This window comes from Cygnus olor, chromosome Z (genome assembly GCF_009769625.2).
Source record: "Cygnus olor isolate bCygOlo1 chromosome Z, bCygOlo1.pri.v2, whole genome shotgun sequence".
NCBI lineage: Eukaryota > Metazoa > Chordata > Aves > Anseriformes > Anatidae > Cygnus > Cygnus olor.
In genome coordinates, this window is record NC_049198.1 from 28,776,792 (window position 1) to 28,791,341 (window position 14,550).

Sequence of the window (14,550 nt, forward strand, 5' to 3'; positions counted from 1 at the left end):
AAATGTGTCATATTAACGATTACTGTTTATTTTCTTACTGGACTGCTTCACTCTGAACTAATTGACTTTTTTTAAAGCTATTAGAGTACACAAAGTTTTGTTCAGCTGCATATGCATTATTGCCTACACAAAATGATATAGCAGGTTTTAAATTAATGCAGAAAATAAAAGCCCGTTATTTACTTTCAAGTGCAGCAGGAAATTTCTTTTTTCTCCTCCAGAAGGCTAAATAAAACATCCCAGAAGGTAAAGTGAACAAAATCTTGTAATCATACACAATAGTGACAAGCTTTTAATGGTCAGAATAAAAAGCTAATCTTCAGATCTTATGTATTTATAATGTTGAAACACCAATATACTCATTAAGAATTTCTGGCCACATTATGTGTTTCACAATAAAGGAAAGCTTCCTAGAATATCTAATTTCAACATGTAATACAGAATGCTTGGTTCCTGAACAACAGCATAAATTGAAACAAGTCTTAATAATACTTTAGAGTTTTAGATAAGAATTCTTTCTTAATATTTGTGCAAACATAAATTTTATGAATAACTGCCTTCAAACAAGAGATATTGAATGAATTACAGGGAAACATTTATTTGTATTAGCAGTAAAGCAGAAGGCAGTTCATACGTGCTATTCACAGTGAAAAATAAAAAAAGGAATATTGTAAGTAATTTTAAGATATTAACGTATTTTCATGTCAGAACACCAATTTCTTACTAAACATTGTTTGATCTTTTGCCTTCTCTCTGATTCTTAGGGATACCAAAGTAGGCAGCTAAACACTGAAGATATAAAGACTGGTTCCTAAATATTTCAGTTAGCAACATGCATTTCATTACTCTTCTCAGCTTTTCAAGGATATGTGGGTAGAATAGTGGTTAACTGAATGGCACAGAATAAAGTATATAGCCTGATTCTCTGGATTCACATATAATTTCCAGTAGTACAACCCTACAATAGCAGAGTAACAGCAAGAGGAAGTATGGAAATACACACAATGAAAGGGACCAATGAAAGTGGTAACAACTCCACCAAAAACAAACAAAGAAACAAAAACCAAAAAACATTAACAACATCAAAAAGCAACGTCATCAATTGTCAAAATGAAATTCCATGTTTCCAGCAGACCACAGAAAACAAACACATGTACACGTATGCTGAATGACTACATCATGACTCTCATTTTGATCGACCTACTGATTTTACCTGTTAAAACTCCAAAAGTGTATTTACCCTTGGTGGGTAGTATATCAATATTACACATCAGGCCTACACATCAATACACAACAACAAGAAGGTTACATTCACAAACAACAGGACAAAACAAAACTGAGGAGTTTCTTTTGTTGTGGTGAGACTATCAAGAACAACAGCTACAAGAAACAAAACTAACAACTTATAAAAAAAATTTTAGTTCTATTATCGGGCATTGATTTTTCAACTGGAGATTCTTTAAGTGGAAAAGCCTAGGTGATGCTCTCCTTCATCCTGCCAATGATGTGAAAGGGTGTGAGGAAGAGGGCGCTGATACTGCGTATCAACAACTGGCTGTAGAACTAGCACTGGCAACAGCATTTGGGGTTCTGTGACCATGGAACTCTGTTCGATGGTCAACATCTACTGAGGGAAGATGGCATCTACCTCACTAAGTGGGGCAAAAGAATCTTTGCCAGCCAGATAGCTAACCTCATAAGAAGAGATTTAAACCAGGAACAACTGGGTTACCAGCAGTCCTGTAAGGGTTTGGTGGACAGGACTGATAAGTAATGGGCCTGGCGTGATATAAATGAAAGGCAACATGTAATCAACAAAACAGGGCTTAAGCAGGGTCATCTCAAGCATTTGCAGGCAAAAAAGTCCTACAAGGCACCATTATGGAGAAACCACCCAGACCCCTGGAAAATTAGTATGCTGGGGTATCTCTCTGAAGTGCTTGTACACTAACTAAGGCACATAGCATGGGGAACAAACATTGGGAATTAGTCATCTGTGTACATTTCCAGGACTATCATCAGTATTGTAGAGTAGACAGAATTCCTTATACAGTGCTTATCAGTTCTTTTGCATTTTTCTTAGCGGACATACTCTCTCCACCCCCACACTCCCATAGTCTCTTTCACCACTGCTTTGGTTAAAAAATTGCAGTGTTTTTGTTGAGATTAACAATAACTAGTTTTATGATATTCTGTCCTGGGCCAGGGAGGTGTGGAGGGTGGACATAATCTAATACTTCAAGCACTGACTATTACCACTTGAGATATTTTGCCTAACAGCCAATGTTTTCTGAGGAAGAAAGTGAAAGCAGACCTCCACCTGTAAAAGACCATTCTTCTCACTTCTGTATTGATGATATGATACTGGAAGTAGATTCAGATTTCACTTCAGAGGTGAGTTGGGTTATTTTTTTCTAATGTGCTGCAATCCTTTTGTCGAAAGAGAGTGTATGTAAACATGATACTAATGAAAGAAAGGGAGAAAATTTGATATGAAAATGGAAACGACACTTGTGTTAATCACTCAATAGATCAAAATATAAAATAAAACAGGTAAAGCATTATAGTCATTGGAGCAGCTACTTAACAGAATGACCAATTTTTACAGGAAATAGTTTCTGTTCTCTGTGCATTACCTCCATGTTACAAATTTTCTGTTGTGATGCTTCCTGTGATATTTGCACAGAATGGCTGAAGATGGAATGGACCTCTGGAGGCCATTTGGTCCAACCCCCTACTCAAGCAGGGACACCTAGAACAGATTGCCCAGGGCCATTTGGATTAAAACAAATGAGCAAATTAACCCAAATCCTCTCTATATTGGAATATTTGTAGGCTTGCTACAGTGATAATTCTATGTAATCATTTAAACTATTCCAGGTTGAACAGATTGGATAAAATCTCACCAGTTTCTCCCATTTTGTGAGAGAAGGATGTATGTCTTGCAGAACAGCAGATGACTTAGTGATTACCTTCTCCTGTTAAAAATGAAGGGACTAGATATATCTTTCACTGGAGCTTTCTTCTCCTGTAGTGTGGAGGCCCACTTATGAAACATATACTTTTATTCTTGCCCACACACATATCACAAAACTGTTGCCTTTAAAACAGAAAAATGAAAATATCTTGTTTGACTTACACCCAGACTCCTGACTAGACTGTTTGATTTAGTATAGGAAGTGTAGTATTTTGTCATATTTGCTTTCTTGGAATAGTCTGCAACTATCTGACAGGAAACAAGACTGGAAAGCAGTTCATAAATATGTAATGTCCTTCTGAAGAAGACAGAATAGACCAATATCTATGTAGTGACACCTCAGGGTAAATAGTGCCTTTGGGCCAGACTGGTCTTGACCCTCAAAGAGGTGTTCAAGTGCCAGTGACATCTCGTGAAAGCTGGAGAAGAGAAAAAAGTCTCACTTTTGCTCTAGGTTTCCTTGTCCAAGAGTCCAGAAGCTTGCCCATCTTGACCTCAGAGACTAAAACCTATGAATGAGTGTGGATATCAGAGCCAACAATAACCATTATGCTTATGGGACTGTACACCTATGACTTGAACAATCTTCAGTGAGGTACAGAATAAGCCAAAGTTTTGTGAACTGAATTACTTCAGTGCAAAGCTCCTTTACTGATCACACTCAGACATGAATTACCTGGAACAGTCTGGCAGGGCATGTGAACTCTTCCTTGACAGCAGAGTAATTAACTCAGCCATGGAGCTGCAGTCAGCTCAGAACACCTACATAGCTTGTTCATTGCTGTCCGAAGTACATCATGTAGATGTGTCCTTTGAATTGCCACAACTGAAATGCATTTTTAACTACTTCAAGAAAACCACAACTTTCTGGTGTAAGCAGTTGACCAAATAACTCACAAAGTCTGGAATCCCAAAAGATGAAACCTATCCTCGAGGAATTTTTAAAAAGTAGTATTTTGAATAACTCTGTGTCTTAAACCAACACAGATTGATGTTTTAGGACATCTTACTTACCAGGAGGTTTGTATGTTTTTATGCTATAATCTGATATATTTTATGGATCTGCAGAGAGCATCCTTCTCCCTTCCACTTATGATTGTTCCTGGCTTGACAGCATTTGCTATAGTAGCACATATGTCTCTGCAGATACTTAGGAAGTTCTGTTTTACGTTCCAAAGAGGATTTGTAAGGACTGAATGGTTTAATGGACTGACAGTGGAACATCTACTTATTTATTTCTGAGAAATTTAAAAGGTAACAAATCTCAGCACTTTATGTGCTGGTTATTCAGATAAGATCATAAAAACGTTTCTCATATGTTTTATTTGTGGTGCTAATTGTAATTACGCATGATATTAACTTGCTTAAGTGAAACATTGATACATGGAAGTTTTTCCGATTAAGCTCTTTCTCTTCAGTTTTCATACTGCTACATTTTCAGACACAATCATTACTCCATAAAGAAAATGGAAAGCAAAGAAGACCAACAGCAACCTTGACTGTATTAGGAAGGGTGTAGCCATCAGGTGCATCTGTTCCACACTTGAGACCACTTCTGGAAAGGTCTGTCCAGTTTTGGACTCCCTACTACAAAAAGAAAAATGATGCAATTAATTCCAGCTGAGGGTCACAAGGATGGTCAGAGGGCAGGGGAATCTGATGTGGGAGGAAAGGTTGACCAAACAGGATTTATTCAGACTTGAGAAGTCTACAGAGAAATCTTATCACTATCCATCTCCTTCCTAATGGGAGTGTATGGAGGTAACAGAGCTCAAAAACTACCAGAGATGCACAGGGACAGGATGAGAGGGAACAAACACAAGTTGGAATACAGAAAATTTTAAATAGATACAAGGAAAAAACAATTTTACTACAAGAGTAGTCAAATAATGGAAAAGGTGATATAAGTGTGGAATCCCCATTCTTGGAAGTATTCAAAACTGAACTGGACATGCACTGAGCAACCCGGTCTACTTAGCCTGGTTTTGAACATGGGATAGATTAGATAAACTCCAGAGGTCCCATCCAGCCCGTATTATGCTGTGATTCTGTGACTGAAATTTCTATCATGTAAACAAGGACAATAGTCTAGTAGTAGAAATAAGAGAAAAAGCGATAAAATACATTTTTATTGCATTTAATTTTGAAATAAACTGATGTTGAGTAATATAAAATAATCACATCAAAAGAAAACAAAAAACACAACAAAAAACAATCACATCAGATTGGAGATGTGCCAACTTACAGAATTAGTCTGCTCAAAGAGCACTTAGACCATCTCAGCCTTTACTAACCAGTACTGTTAGTCATTCTACGGTTATATTATACTTTTTCCTTCAATTTCTCTGGTTAACTGTCCATCTCTGAACTAAATACACAATCTCCTGAAGAAAAGACGCACAGGTAAATTATTTCCCTCCTAAATGTCATGACATACCTTTATAACTTCAGAAAAGGTACCCCAAAGTATTTTTAGTGATAAACAAGATTACTTTCTGGTTACCAGAGTTTCTCTGAGACAGGCTCCCCACACACTCAGTCATAAGAAGTAGCAATTTCCTGATGTCATTGTAGCAAATAGTACTCATTGTAGAAATGCTTGCATGTCCTTGTTTCCTACCCTTTCAGAACTGACAAAAAGCAAGACTTTCAAAAGTTACATGGCACTCCAGTCAATTTTTCCTCCTTCCAGAAGTCTTATAATATTAGGATTCCAAGGAAAAAGAAATCCCAGTAGGAATTTTCAACATGTATAGTCCACTCCAAAGAAAATGAATTGCATAAAAATATTCCTTATTTCTTCAAGTGTCCCTCAAGGATTTCTTGATAGGATAGAATAGGAAGTGTTACTCAGACTAAAAACTGTATTAGCAATTTTCATAGATAGCCAGGGAGCCATAATTCAAAGTTACTAATAATAAAACTATGAGGAGGAGACCTTCATTTTGGTATTGTACTGTGGTTTTTTGTCTGTTTTTTAATGGGACGTCTTCTAAATGCTAAAGATGACGTTTATGCTGGAGTGACTCTAGTTCTCAAATACATCAGTGATCTAATAATGTAAGTCTAAAACAACTTAGACTTTCTCTGAAAAATGCATGCCAACCTAAAAAATCCTAACAACATTCTTTCTATGTCTCATTTATCTGTTCTTGACTCATCTAACACTGAGGGGGTAAAAATCAGAAAATTGGTAGTGATCAGTAGTTACATTAACCTATATTCAGTTTAACCAGCTACTACGATGTCTAGTTATTGCTATTTTGCTATTTTCTAGGCATCAAAATGGAGATAATCTGTCAGAAAATCTGGAACATTTAAGTTTCCTCTAGATAGCTTCACTTACATTTAGGAAGTCCGTATGCAGAAAGCGAAAAACCATACTAACTGGCTGCAGCAGCTGGCACATTCAGTTAAGGACAGAACGCACTCAAACTCAAACTACGAGAGGTAACTGACAGTTTGGCTCCAGATTCTACTGGACTGTAAGAGTGAAAACAGTTTCTCTGCATTTGCAGCACTATGGTGTGTGATACCCAAAAGAATAATGGGATATAAAACTAGTATGAGTAGACTGGAAGCTTAAGTTTGAACCAAAGTTTAGAAGTTTAGTTTTAAGGTAAGAATACTTCCAATATATACTTTCTAGTTAGAAGAAGAAAGAAAGACAGTTTGGATCTGTACATCATCTTCACAAATAAAAGATGAAAAGAAAGCTCTTAGAGGAAAACAGAAAGATATCTCAAATTTCTCCACCACCATACAGATGGAAATAATAAGAGCTAGTTCAGAAACAGTTGGTAGGGTGTATGAAGTAACTTACTCAGTATGCTTCATGTAACTTTGCCTCATTAATAATGAAGTTCACTACTACATTGTTCATTCACCTTGTTTGGAATATATCATGGTATCTTCCTGCCTCCAGCTAACAGAGACAGTGTTTGTGCACTCACTGCTAAGAACCTTGCAGCATTACAGTAGCAGGCCTGCTGTCCTTGGTGAAAACAACACCTGTCTGATTCCTAGTGCATTTTTTCTCACAGATTTTGTTCTAAAAGGTTTTATCCCTTGAGTCTTCTTTACATTCCAAAAATTACACTAATTTATTATGCTGATTCTTTTCCTATAGAAAGAGCAAACACACTGATGGCATTTGGAACTTGCACTGTATAAAACAGCATGTACAGACTTTCAGTACAAAAGTCAGTTTTATTCCTATAGAAACAGGAAGTAGGTCTTACATTATCTGCAACACAAATCAATATGTAGTTTAGTTAGTAACTTTAGGAGGACAATTGTAACCAGCAAATCAACAGAACTTCGCTGAAAGCCACAAATGCTCACAGCTACTCACTTATTTAGGATATACAGATAAATATTACAGGCGCTTCTGCCAAGGTTCAACAAAAGCATGCAAAATCTCAACCATTGTACAGGGAATTTCTTGACTGCAAAGGAATACTCACCTAAATGACAGACACTACATAATCAGGTACGTGTTTTAAACAAGTTTGCTGAAGTGTTACTTCTCACAGTGTATAGACCAATTCAGCTATTATATTTACATTTTTGTATCTGAGATCAACTGATAAATAGAATAGTGACAAGATCATGCCCAGAAGAATACTGTTTTTTTTTTTGTTTGTTTGTTTGTTTAAAATTTTTGGTGAAAAGCAATGATTTTCCTCTCTTTTATTTCTCTAGATTATAATTTAAGTTTCTAATACAGACTAGAACAAAGTACCAAGTGATTGCAATATTTATTTTTGGCTTAAGCGTTTGTTTTGTTGTTTTCAACATTGATTTGCCATGTTCCATTGTGTTATTCCAAAGTATACAATACTCTCCACATATCAAATACTTAATAGCTTTCTGCTCCACATTTCCTTAGTTGTAATTTTCCAAGTGGAAAACTAAACAGTTCCCTGTATTACAATAATATCAAGCAAACAGAATTCCCTTTTTAATTCCAAGAAATAACAAAGAAACAAAGCAACAAACAAAGCCCCTGAACTCTGCCACCACAGTTAAAGTCTGGTATGTTCCCAAGTAATTCTTCATTTTTGGTGAATCAGGAAAATGACACAATTACATCAATTGTTTTGGAAAGGCAGGAGAAAGAAAAGTAGTTCAATTGATGCCATATATATTACATAAGCTCAGTGACCATACTTGGGGGAGTTTAAAAAATGGACAGATTCATGCTCTGATTGCTGTTGTACCCATTGTAGATCCATAATGAATATGTTTACAAATAAGCCAAGTCTAAACGGTTTATTCACATTTGAAATGTCAGGGCTGCTTATTAACCAGTACAGAAGCCAGTCATATTTGCTACTTTTTCAATTACTATATTTAAAGACTTCCGGCAAAACAAAATTTCTTTCTGAAGTGCAAATTACACAAATCAAGAACACCAGGATGAGCTGCATGCTTTATTACACACTACAAGAAAAGACTATCAAAAAACAATGAAATTTTATTCCTAACTTTTAAACTATTTACAAAGACAGATGCTATGCATTTTCTAGAAACAATGAAGTCATAGGAACATCCTTATTATAGTTTTGTGATGTTTAGCAGAATCAGTGCTTTTTTCTTCCTTCCTATCCCACCTTTCTCTCCACCTTCCCAGAAGTATCAAGTTCCTGGAGAAAAGTTCTCTACCCTAGGGAACACTACTTGCACATTACTCCTACCTAACTCAAACCTTAAAAATAGAGTAGTTTTGCATTGTGGAAAAAAAAAAATATCCATTTTATATTTTCCCTCTTGGTATCAGAAACATGGTTACTTCTGAGCCACAACACGAAAAAAATCCGTATTTACATGGTCTACATTTACAGATGGTGCATGCAAAGAAATTATAACGTAATTATCACCTAAGCAGACACAACACATTAAGATGAAACAAGGTGCCTGCAGTCTTCAGGCCAAGGTTTATATAGCAAAGTTAAGGTCTTTTTCTTAGGCTTTGCCAAAATTTTGCTTTAAAATATAAACCCATGCCCCATCCCTGGAAGTGTTTAAGGCCAGACTGGATGGTGCCTTGGCCAACCTGATCTAGAGGGTGGCATCCCTGCCTATGGCAGGGGGGTGGAGCTAAATGATCTTTAAGGTCCCTTCCAGCCTGAGCCACTCTATGATTCTGTGTATTGTTAATAACATCAGCTGTTACAAAGAATGTGAAAATGCTAACAAACAATACAAAGTTATATGTATTAAAATACATAATGAAATATTAAAAATATGTTCCTGAACTACTAGACAGGAAAAATAAACAGGAACAGTTATACATATATTGAGGTGCCACAGTGTAAGCTAAAACAAATTTATGAAGTTATTTTGTAAGTTGCCTTCTACTAACTTTAAACAAATACTAAAATAATGCAGATACTCTGAACTGAACCCTTTCTACCTACAGAACACTGAATTAAACTGAACATCGATACAGCCTCCACATAACCTGGGCTCTTACTGTGCTATGGGAACACTTCCACATTTAAACCGCTGACATGCAAATGTGTATGTACCACAGAATTTAAGAAATATTTCCAGTATCAGCTGTCTTGAAATAAAGACTATCTAGGGAAAAATGCAGTTTCAATAAGCTAGGTGTTTTGATCAGAAAGAAAAAAAAAATATCAAAAAGAGAATGAAGAAAATTCAGCGGGTATAGACAATGAAGTTCCATAAACTGTAGCCATGAAATTTTATTCAGCAAGTATGCTGTAAACAGTTATTAGTAAAAAATGTAAGTGGCAAGCCTTACAATACCAAAATGACCGCATGACATAGATTCCTATTCTGCATTCTCCAGAAGATTAATAATGATGTGGAAGCAGCTTCAATATTAGGATGATACAGACACTATGCTAGCTATTCTGAACTGAGTGTATGTGGACATTGCTAGTAACTTAACGAAAGCTAGTATAACACACTTACAGAAGCATTATTTGCCTCACACTTGGTATCCTACGTGTGGACAGAAGTAATGTGTCTCACACTTGGTGCTCTGTAAGTAACACACTAAACTAGAGGGGTGTGGGTGGGTGGGGGGGTGGGTGGGTGGGTGGGTGTGTAATTTTATTCCATCCTCAATAGAGAATAGTTAGATCTGCACAACATAACCTATTCCATAAAAGCTATTCTTTACTATCCCAGGAGAGAGTGACTATATAAAAATCACCCTATACAATCTAACTCTGCACCTTTTATAATGAGTTGTAAAGAACAAATTCAACACATGCAACAATGCTCACACATGTAGCACAGCAACCTGTTGAGGTCCAATACACTTTGCAAACTTCATACACTGTATCACTTTTACTTCTCATTTCTGAATAAGAAATATACACGAAAGATAAAATTAAACTAGGTTTACAAATATACACATTTTATGAGTGAAATTACTTCTTGTAATGACAGCCATTTGGCTCATAGTGGCAAAGTGTGCAATGAACTACCTTTGAAAAAGCAAACATCCTGCACCTTCAGGCAGACTACCACATGCAGGGTTCACATGGGCAGGAAAAGCCAGCCATCGAACTCCCCTTTGGGGGTCTGTGATCAGTGCCAAAGCACAACTCCAAAACGTGGTAGGACAAACGTGGCTGGGGTGGTGGGAGGGACAAGAGGACACAGAGGATTGTGGTGAGGTTGGAGGGGCACAACCAAGTGAGAGCATCCACAGGGCCGATGGACCTGTCCTAGGAGTCGGTCCATCAGGGGCCCCCATGCATCCTAGGCCATGTGCAAAGAAGAGCCCAGTCCTGGACTAAGAAGCCCTGCTGCTGGCACCAAACTGCCTGCCAGGATGGCCATGCACTACTGCTGATGCAGCTGTGGGGCTTTGCACTGTGCTACAAGACACAGGCATTGCTGTCTGCAGAAGTGGAAATCCAGAACAAAACGCCAACTTTACAAGAATGTGTTGAGGGATGGGGAGGGAGAAGGGGGACGGTAAGGAAAAGCCCCAGTGGGAATCCCTAAAAAGATTGTGCAAAGCAGAAGAACCATCTGATGGGCTCATGAATCAGGAACTCTTCTTCCAGGTAAGTTTCAGAGAGAAAGAGCAAGTCCTGATGGGAGCTCCCTTTGCCCAATGCTTAAGGGGAATCTTACAGCTCCTTCTTGTACCATGATGAGGCGCTCTGTGTTTCCTTACCCTTAATTGCATATACGAAGATGATGGCTGTCTTCTGAGACCACAGTTACTGTGTATACACATTTTCTATTACATTTTAAATGCAGCCTGCAGAACCATGCTCTTGAGAAACAACAGCTACTTAAGAAAGTGCAAGGGGGTGTTGCAGAGCCTAAGGACAAAGCCTACTTTCAGGAGCAGTAGAGTGATAGTCAAGAAGGGTAAACATATGAGCTGGTCTGTTAGAAGAAGACTATTGATTAGGAAAACTGAATTAATTTTGCAGCACTCTTAAGTGTTTATCAGCAAGGAGCTATGGAAACTAAAATGTCCCATACATGCAAACTACATTTCTAAACTTACTGATGCAGTAGGAGAATATCTCATGCTAGGTTACAGGGTTGTACCCTGCAAAGGACTTACTGGTTACTGCAGCCCACTGCAGAGTAAGAGTTTGTGCCCACAAAAGTTGAGTGAGTATGAGTGAGATGTCTGCAGGAACAGCATCACCCAAGTTGCTCTCTCAAGCCTCAACAGGGTGTCTAGAAGTCCAGCTTTCCCCTCACCCTCAAATGTAGCACAGGAGGTGGACAGGGTGGCAGAGTGATTCATGGAAGCCACATGCAGCAGTGAGCATGGCTGATCCAGAGGTTTGGGGCTTGGAGATCTACAGAAGAATAAAGATCTGTTATATGAGATCAGGTATTTATGAAACATTTGTTTGGGGTCCAGAGCAAATTTCTGACCATTTATGTTATTTGTTTGAACATTGTGATTATGCTCAGAGCTGTCTTCATGCTGTCAGCAAGCTGAAGCCTTTATTTTCACACTATTAATTTAAGCAATATAAATGCACAAAGAATTTTAGACTGTGTTAGCACTCAAATAGTAAAAGCTGTGTTTCTATGAGACTTTCTACTTGGCTATCATTATTATAAAAGCCATTGGGGGCGGGGTACACAGTACAATCCCCCATTCTAAAATTACAGGCAAACAGCTGCACTATTTAACCAATCTGAGTATCGGTGACATTAATCTTTTTTGCTGGAAGTCTCAAAGCACTTACTGATTTGACATGCAGAAGTGTGAAGTGCTGCAGGAGCTACAGAACAAACGGGGTGGTCTGTGCACGTGAAGATGATGCTAAGATCCCCTTGTTTGAGGATCTGTTACATATTAATATATATATATTGCATTATTCTCCTATTTGAGAAGAAAAAAGGTTGTACAATTTAAAGGCCAAACAACAGCCTCAGACTTCCATACATCTGTTTTCTGCTTTTAAATGATGAATATAATTATGGTGTAAGGGACATCAAGAAGCTATTTGGGGTAAGAAACTTTTGTGACCATTATTCTATACTTTATAATCCCATCCACACTTGTAAGTATTATAGATGACTGTGCAGTTAATACAGGTATGAGGATAAGCTAACTGTGCTGACAAATGCCTCGCAGGACTGGGGAATGTTTACAGAAGTACAAGGCCCCAGCTATTAAAAAGCAAATAGATTTTTCTATGGGAAGCATCATAAGTGTGACCACTGGCCTTGAAGTCTAGAATATGCTATGAAGAGCTCTTCAGCACTTCATGCTCATGATCCAGAAGTACAGGGCTGCAATTTTTTATGATATGAAATGCATGCAGGAAACCAGGACACGTGTCCCAGATTACATTTTGACTCTGAAGTTAGCACCAGATGCACCCTGGGACAAAGAGGAAGGGACAGAAAAGCAAACTGAGGGAGAATAGGAGATTGAAGGGGAAATATGTTTTGTGGTATTTACTTTGTTGTTTATGGACATAAAGTTTAAGGACTACATTTTGCTAGCACCTAATGCCAAAGGCTATGATGGCTACTTAATTGTTAGCCAGCTTCTGAAGAAAAAAACTGACAAATGATCCCCCAGAGTGGTAAACTTGCATAGAGATAAACAGCTTGAATACATATAGTTCAGACTCTCTAAATTTTTGCCTGTTAAGCTCAGTAGCGTTCCCCATGCTTTGGAAATTAAGTGCTGCAAATGTTATTTCCTCCTTTTTTTTCAGCAGTGCTTAAAACCAAAATTACATAGCCCCTCTTCCAACTTGAATATTATGGTGTTGACAGCATGATGTTTTGAGGAGAAATAGCAATTCTTGGCATGGTACACAGCTAATCAAAAGATTTTTGACTTGCAAAAAGGATGCTATTACTGTAGCCAACAGGATGCAAAGGTATGCTTGTAGAATACACAACAATGAAACTGGGGTGATGACTTCAAGCAATATGTGCATTCTATGAGAAAACGGAAGGTGAAGAGATTAATGTTCACCTCTGCATAGACTCCTCTTGGCATACTATATTCACCTCTCCTTACTAGTTTATGTTTCTTAAACATAGCATGGTAGCATTTCTCCCTCCAGAAGGCTATCATCGGTGGAAAAAGATATGCAGCTCCCTAAAATCAATGTCTTATGTACATGGCTGAAAAGGAAAACATTCAAATCAATCACATACTGCAAAGCAGTGAATATGAAGTAGGTGCCTACTTGTATTGTTATGCAGTCATTGACAGGGTGCCAACAGCTTTGAATAGCTTTTTTTTTTTTCTTTTTTTTTCACGGCTGTATCAAATGCTTCTATGAAAATGTCCAGAACCCTCTGAGAGGGATCACCTTTGGGCATTTTTATTGCATGTCACAGCAAAAGATGGACCACCTGAAGAATATAGATATTAACATCAGATCTATGTGGGAGCATGAGTGGACTGCTATGATGAAATCAGATGGGATGCTCACAGAGTTCTTAGCCAGAACCACACTGGTGATCCTGCTGATAATCAGAGATGCACTTCTTGCAGCAAGACAAATGCTATTTGTCTTTATTACAAAGCAGACCTCATGAAAGGTATACTACTATGATTTTACTAGCCTCTATACCTTCAGCAACAAACCAGTTCTCAGTTGGACAGACTGAAGTTATTTTTGAGAATGCCAACACTTTGATGGGCTACTTGTTCTGATCAAATTAAGATGTATCTAGTAAAGGTAGAGTGCCACCAGTATCTGGGGAAGGCAGTGGATGATGAAATGAAAGACATTCTCAAAAACACAGACTCAGCATCATATAAAAAAGCTAAAATGTATACAGCTGCTCTGCAAAAACACTTGGAGAATACAGAACAGAGAAATCAGAAAAGGGGGAAAATAACTCACTTTCCTAGAACACAACAAGACAGAAGTGGAAAAGCCACCTGAAACTCCTGAGGCCCCTGACCCTATTATTCAGGAAGCGTTGGATAATATGCATCCGTAGTATAGGAATGTACAAGCACTCCTACAAAAGCTAAGGAACACAGACATATTTCTTCTTGAGAAAACAGGGAAGACTTGTATACAAGGATTTCATCAAGGGGACAGCTTGGCCAGTTTAGTCTGAGATGC

At 37.8% G+C, this 14,550-nt stretch overlaps 1 protein-coding gene across 4 annotated transcripts in view; it reads right to left on the reverse strand.

The window, feature by feature from the left end:
* The window catches only part of RFX3 (regulatory factor X3), a 125,267-nt gene that overhangs the window by 70,374 nt on the left and 40,343 nt on the right, over positions 1 to 14,550 (reverse strand). Inside the window, exons 1-2 of one of the 4 annotated variants that reach the window (XM_040540790.1) lie at positions 6,324 to 6,401; positions 4,472 to 4,564 (exon numbers count right to left, since the gene is read on the reverse strand). The exons of 2 other annotated variants lie outside the window; for them this stretch is intronic. The gene's annotated coding sequence lies outside the window, so the exon portion shown is untranslated. Of the gene's footprint in view, positions 1 to 4,471; positions 4,565 to 6,323; positions 6,421 to 14,550 lie in introns of those variants that run through there. One more of the 4 variants, XM_040540789.1, reaches the window with a different exon arrangement.